Here is a 7,655-nt window from a genome sequence, read left to right on the forward strand (position 1 = left end):
GAATTCTGTCATATCATATATCTATGTGGATCTTTCCAGTGAATTAATTGTGCAAATTCCTTCTCTGCTGGAGAAATAAATACTTCTGCAAAACATTTACCTTACCTAATAGTCTAATCTTAGGCCAACAGAGCAGCAACATCTGCCAAACAGAAAACCCCTGATAATCCAGGATTAAATAACATTAATATTATTTTTTGTAGGCCAGCAGGATTGTCCAGAGGACCAGTGATAATAAGGATTTATGAGGGAGGAGAGACCCTGCAGAAGATAACACTACAATAACATTCTGTGTTTATATTGGGCAAAGGGGACAGGACACATTTTCAACAAGCACAAACTTCAGGATGGAAAATGTTAATACCTTGTATTTGTAGAGTGCATTGTAGCTTATGAGTCACCTTCATACATGAGAAGTTATCTCTTAGGCTCCTCATCTGTGAAGGTTCCTGGGTGGGTATTATTCTCATGCATGAGACAATGGAGGTTCAGCAAGGTGAAGTGACTCAGCTAGCAGGTACGAGGAGAACTGGGTTTAAAATCTAGGTGTTTAGGTTGGTCACGGTGGCTCACACTTGTAATCCCCACACTTTGAGTGGCTGAGGCAGGAGGATCACTTGAGGTCAGAAGTTCAAGATCAGCCCCAGCAACATAGTGAGATCACCATCGCTACTTAAGATTTTAAAAATACATATTTTGCCAGGTGTGGTGGTGTATCCTGTAGTCCCGGCCATTTGGGAGGTCAAGGGTTGGGGGGAGGATTGCTTGAGCCCAGGAGTTAAAGGCTGTGGTGAGCTATGATTGCGCCACTGCATTCCAGCTTGGGTGACAGAGTGAAACCCTGTCTCTAAAAAAGTAAATAAATTCAAATAAAATAAAATCTAGGCCGGGTGCAGTGGCTCACGCCTGTAATCCCAGCACTTTGTGAGGCTGAAGTAGGTGGATCACAAGGTCAAGAGTTCGAGACCAGCCTGGCCAATATGATGAACCCCTGTCTGTACTAAAAATACAAAAATTAGCCGGGAGTAGTGGCAGGTGCCTGTAGTCCCAGCTGTTCAGGAGTGTGAGGCAGGAGAATTGCTTGAACCCGGGAGGTGGAGGTTGCAGTGAGCTGAAATCATGCCGTTGCACTCCAGCCTGGGTGACAGAGTGAGACTGGTCTCAAACAAAAAACAAAACAAAAAACAAACAAAAACAAAACAAAACAAAATATAGGTGCTTTAATTCCTACTTCAATATTATTTTTCCTACATTTCCAACAATAAGGAGTATCTAGAATGGATTGGTGATGCTGAATGAGTCTCTGGTTAAGATTTTCAAAATAAAATCTGTAGCACAGAATGAAACATTGAGTTTGTCCACAGGAACACGGCTCCAAGGAAACGGGACCTTTTCCTTGAAACATCTCTGGAATGTTCACTTGCCCGAAGAAGGAACATCTCTGTTGCTTGTACATTAAGAAAAGAAGAAAAGGAAAGAGGAGGCCAGGTGCTGGGGCTCACGCCTGTAATCCCAGCACTTTGGGAGGCCGCGGCAGGCGAGTTACCTGAGGTCAGGAGTTCAAGACCAGCCTGGCCAACATGGCGAAACTCCATCTCTACCAAAAATACAAAAATTAGCTGAATATGGTGGCACAATTACAGCCTGTAATGCCAGCTACTTGGGAGGCTGAGGAATGAGAATCGCTTGAATCTGGGAGGCAGAGGTTGCATGAGTCAAGATCACGCCATTTCATTCAAGCCTAGGCGATAAAAGTGAGAAAAAAAAAAAGGTCATGGTTCAAGGCAAGATCGGGTGGTAAATAAGAGTTGATCCAGATTTAGAGCTAAGGTCTTTTTGAGAATTTTCTCCCTGAGGCAGCAGTTGAAGATTCACTTTGGGGTTACCCTGTTCAGCAAGGGGGCTCTGAAGAGTGCAACGGTGTGGGGACTTCTAAGAATGTGTTTTTTGAGTCAAAATAGAAACTTTTCCTTACATTCTGACTCACAGGGGATTAGAAGGTAGTGCATGGATTAGACGAAAATGCCTCAGTTAAGAATTTAATCCTGTTAGGCAACAGTAAGTCACTTTTTTTTTAAGTCTCTTGTGCCAAAAAGGAGAAAGGAAAAAAAAGTGGCATCCACATTTTGTAGGAGATAATTGTTTCTAAAGAACTGCTTGCCTGAGGCCTCTTAAATGCTACTTTTTCTTCCAGGTTGCATGAGTTTCTCTTCTAAAGGGAACAATGGGTTTTAAATTGGGGGTGTGAGAGGTGCCTTGGCTAGGGGTTACCAGCAGGGCTGTTTTGGTTCCAGGTGATGTCCAGGGATGGAGCTGGAAGAGATGAGAGGGAGCCAGGAGTGAGGGACTCTGGCTTCCTATCCTGTTGTCAGAGTTCAGTTATGCAGAGGAATGAGACAGAAAAGGAAACCAAATGGTTACACTGACTTTGACTTTGTAGACTTGACAGTCGATTAAAACCTCTCTGCCCCTTTCCTTTCCTTTCCTTTCCTTTCCTTTCCTTTCCTTTCCTTTCCTTTCCTTTCCTTTCCTTTCCTTTCCTTTCCTTTCCTTCCCCCTTTCCTTCTCCGTTCTCCTTCTCCCTCTCCTTCTCCTTCTTCTTCTTCTTTTTTTGACAGAGTCTTGCTCTGTTGCCCAGGCTGGAGTGCAATAGTGAGATCTCAGCTCACTGTAACCTCTGCCTCCCGAGTTCAAGCATTCTCCTGCCTCAGTCTCCTGAGTAGTTGGGATTACAGGCACCTGCCACTGCCCAGCAAATTTTTGCATTTTTAGTGGAGATGGGTTTTCGCCATGTTGGTCAGGCTGGTCTCGAACTCCTGACCTCAGGTGATCCACCTGCCTCAGCCTCCCAAACTGCTGGGATTACAGGCATGAGCCACCGTGCCTGGCCTGTTTTCTTTTCCTCCCTCCCTCCCTCCCTCCCTCCCTCCCTCCCTCCCTTCCTTCCTTCCTTCCTTCCTTCCTTCCTTCCTTCCTTCCTTCCTTCCTTCCTTCCCTCTCCTCCCTCTTTCTTTCTTTCTCTCTCTCTCTCTTTCTTTCTTTCTTTCTTTCTTTCTTTCTTTCTTTCTTTCTTTCTTTCTTTCTTTCTTTCTTTCTTTCTTTCTTTCTTTCTTTCTCTTTCTTCTTTCTTTCTCTCTCTGTTCTTTTCTTTTCTTTTCTTTCTAGACAGAGTCTCACTGTTGCCCAGGCTGTAGTGCAGTGGCATGATCTCAGCTCAGTGCAACCTCTGCCTCCCAGATTAAAGCAATTCTTGTGTGTCAGCCTTCTGAGTAGCTGGGATTATTTATTTATTTATTTATTTATTTATTTATTTAGAGACAGAACTCTTGCTCTGTCACCCAGGCAGGAGTGCAGTGGCATGGATCTCAGCTCACTGCAACCTCTGCCTCCTGGGTTGAAGCGATCCTCCCACCTCTGCCTCCCAAGCGGCTGTGGTTACAGGTGCACACCACCTTGCCTGCTAATTTTTGTCATTTTTTTGTCGAGACAGGGGTCTCGCCATGTTGCCCAGGCTGATCTTGAACTCCTGGGCTCAAATGATCCTCCGGCCTGGGTCTCCTTAAGTGCTGGAATTACAGGTGTGAGCAACCTTACTCAGCCTCAGTGGTATTCTTGCTTTCAGCACCACAGATACATTCATTCATTCATTCATTCATTTGTTCATTTACTCTTAATTTAGTAAGTACCTCAAATGTGCCAGAAATGGTTCTAGGCACTGGGGACACAGTGACCAAGACACATCTAATCTCTGCCTCGGGGAAATTATATTGTAATGGAAGGAGCTAAAAAATGAGTGAGCAAATGCAGTAACTGGTAAGTCTAAGTCCTGCCGAGGGAAATAGGCAGGGAAAGTTTTGACTGGCTGGGCATGTGTGTAGCCAGGAGAGTAAGGTTGCTATTTTAAGTAAGTGATCAGGAAAGGCCTCACTGATAACCTATTTCTCACCAAGAGCCAAAGGATATGAGGGAATTGTGTGCTGTCTGGGGGGAAACAGTTCCAGGCAAGAGAAACCCCAAGAGCACAGGCATTTACATGGGAACATGTGACGGGGGCCGGTGTTCAGAGCTCAGTGAGTGCTTAGGAGTAGGGGATGCAGTTGGTGTGGGATGCTTGTGTGTTGTGAGGTAGATTATCAAAGGCCTTGTAGGCCTTGAAAGGGCTTGGATATTTACTCTGAAGGAGGTGGGAAGCCTCTAGGGGATTTTGGATAGAAGAATGCCATGACTGACCTGTTATAAAAAGACCACTCTGGCCACTGTGTTGAGAGAAAAACTGCAAGAGATGATGGAAATATTGGTTAGGAGGCTGTTAATAATTCAGGTGAGAGATGAGGAGGCTTAGATCAGTGTGGCTGGGGTGGAGGTGTGAGAAGTGTTGGATTCTGATCTATTCTTTTTTTTTTTGGGGGGGGAGGTGTGGGGACAGAGTCTTGCTCTGTCGCCCGGGCTGGAGTGCAGTGGCTCAATCTTGGCTCACTGCAACCTCCACCTCCTGAGTTCAAGCAATTCTTCTGCCTCAGCCTCCCAAGTAGCTGGAATTATAGGCACCCGCCATCACACCTGGCTAATTTTTTGCATTTTTAGTAGAGATAGGGTTTTGCCATGTTGGCCAGGCTGGTCTCAAACTCCTGACCTCAGGTGATCTGCCCACCTTGGCCTCCCAAAGTGCTGGAATTACAGGTGTGAGCCACTGAGCCTGGCCTGATCTATTCTTAATGTAGAAAAAAAAGATTTGTTGATAGATTGGATGTGGGCATAAGAGGAAAAAAAAGTGGAGGGAAGTTGGGCGTGCCATCCCATTAAGTGGGGACCCAAGAGAGCCATTCTCCTGACAAAATGAGTTTCTGCTGGCAAGCTCAGGGGACAGCAGTATGGTGCCCAGGAATAAGACAGGACCTCCCTTCCTTACTACTGACTTCTTTCTAGGGAGCTAAGACAGGGTGGGTCCCCAGCTCTGTGACTATTCTTTCTATCTATCTATCTATCTATCTATCTATCTATCTATCTATCTATCTATCTATCATCTATCTATCTATCTATCTATCATCTTATAACAATTTTTGAGTATGTAATCCATTCACACCCAACAGGTATGGAAAAGAAAGGTATTTTTTCCTACGATTAGCTCTTTGATATACTTACTCGTTTTATCATTCTTTCTTTCAAATTTATTTCTGCTTTTACTTGCTGTTTCTTCTGCCTGCTTTTTCCTATGATTAGTTCTGTGATATACTTATTAGTTTTATAATTCTTTCTTTCAAATTTATTTCTGCTTTTATTTACTGTTTCTTCTGCCTGTTTTTTTCCTGATTTAGATGCTTTATTTATTTCAATTCTTTTTGTACGTGTTTAAGGCTACACCTTTCCCTTGTAGCACTGCTTTGGATGTCCTTTGTGCATATCATATGTCTTCATTAGCTCTTTAGAATCATTCAGAAAGCCTGTTTTCTAGGCATCAGCCTGTCACCAGGCTAAATCAGGACAGATTTAAGTCATGAACCAGGGTCAATTCTCATCTTGTTCCTTAGCCCTTACCTAGGGAGTTACCTGTGTGTGTCTCCGTCTACCCTCAGGGAGAGTTCTCTCTCAGGGACCTCATTGTCCTGTACTCTGTGTAATCAGGCCTTGGTTGGTGCTTTTAAGCCCATCAGACATATTTTAATGATTTTGAAGAGCATAGGGAAAAGATCTGTTTCTCTGAAAGAGTCTTCCTGTTCCTATGTAAATTCCTGGGGCAAATAGGTGAATGGGCAGAAGAACTCTGTCCAACTCCACTCACAGCACTCATAGTCCAAATCCCAGTGGGTTGGAGTAGTGGCTGTTGAAGAACCCCCCCCTCACCCCTAGAGCTGCTGCCCATGTATCCTCTTGCACTTATATTATTTCCATTTAAGCTTCATGATGATTTTGCAAGGTAGTAATTTCAATCCCCATTTTCACAGACAGACATAGGTGTTTAGGAAGATAAAACACCTTACATGCGTTTACACAGCAAGCACCAGAAATGGGATTCCAACTAAGGTCTGCTTTCAAATATGAACCTTTTCCACTCTACCAGGATGCCTCCCCAGAAGTCTTTTTTTTTTTTTTTTTGAGACGGAGTTTCACTCTTGTTGCCCACGCTGGAGTGCAATGGTGCGAGCTCTGCTTATTGCAACCTCTGCCTCCCGGTTTCAAGTGATTCTCCTGCCTCAGCCTCCTGAGTAGCTGGAACTACAGGTGTGCACCACCACGCCTGGCTAATTTTTGTATTTTTAATAGAGACAGGGTTTCACCACGTTGACCAGTCTGGTCCTGAACTCCTGACCTCAGGTGATCTACCTGCCTCGGCCTCCCAAAGTGCTGGGAGTACAGGCGTGAGCCACCGCACCCAGCCAACCTCCCCAAAAGTTTTAATACTCATGCTTCAGTTATACAATTGTGTCAGGAAGTGATGCATCCTTTCTAAATTATATTTTGAGATAATCAAAGCTTAGCCTTTTAAGTACCATCATTTTGTAAACTTTTGTAGATAAAAATATTTGTAGACTGTGTTACATATTTTTCACTTTTTTAAACAGAGCATGCTGGACAGATTTTAAACTTTGCTTAATGATTCATGTCATGTTTATGAGCATCAATTATTATGTAATGCCACATTATAGGGAGTTTAAGTATCTTGCCCAAGGCTAGACAGCTGTTAAATGGGGAAACTGTTCAAATGCAGGCAGTCTGGCTACTGAGCCCATGTTCTTAGCAACTATGCTATGATGCCTCATCAAGGGCTCAAAAGAATTAGAGATCGCTGTGGGCTGGAGATGACTCGTCCCAATAGTGAAGAGCAGGGAGGCAGAATCTGAAGGCATCGAGCAAGCTTAGCAGGGGTGGAGATCTGGGTCCATTTTGCTGACATTTCAGAATAGAGAAATGCCGTGTCATAGCGAAAGTCCGGGAAGAACCAGATCAGAGATAGAAGGGTGTTTTATTATGAAACAAAAAGTGGATATTGGCCAAGTGTGGTGACTCATGCCTCTAATCCCAGTGCTTTGGAGGCTGAACTGGGAGCATTGCTTGAGGCTAGGAGTTCAAGACCAGCTTGGGCAACATGATGAGACCCTGTCTCTATAAACAATTTTTAGAAAGAAAACATTAGCCAGGCATGCTAGCATGCACCTGTTGTCCCAACTACTCAGGATCCTGAGGCAGGAGGATCACTTGAGCCCAGGAGTTTGAGGCTGCAGTAAGCCATGATTATGCCACTGCACTCCAACCTGTGTGACAGAGTGAGACCCTGTCTCTAAAACAAAACAAAACAAAACAAAACAAACAAACAAACAAAACCCAAAGCATGACTATCAAGGAATCTATGCATAAGAACCTGAGATGAAAATCACATGTTAGAGTTTCTTGTGGGAGGATGAGTACTGATAAATGGCACCTGTTTTTCCTGCTCAAGTTCAGAAAAACCTGACAGGTCCAAAGTAGCAGATGGGGCCACAATTTTCCTTTATTTTTGTTCAAGGTTAAATTGGAAGCCGTAGTTCATTGCAAGGACCACATGGACCTGTGAAGTAATTCCAAAATTCAACATACTTACCCCACACTCATGCAGGCAGTGGACCAGGTAAGACGTAGAGCAGGGAGAAACAGAGAACTTTTGGTGCTTTCAGTTAAGT

The sequence above is a fragment of the Chlorocebus sabaeus genome, chromosome 9, assembly GCF_047675955.1.
Source record: "Chlorocebus sabaeus isolate Y175 chromosome 9, mChlSab1.0.hap1, whole genome shotgun sequence".
Classification (NCBI taxonomy): Eukaryota; Metazoa; Chordata; class Mammalia; order Primates; family Cercopithecidae; genus Chlorocebus; species Chlorocebus sabaeus.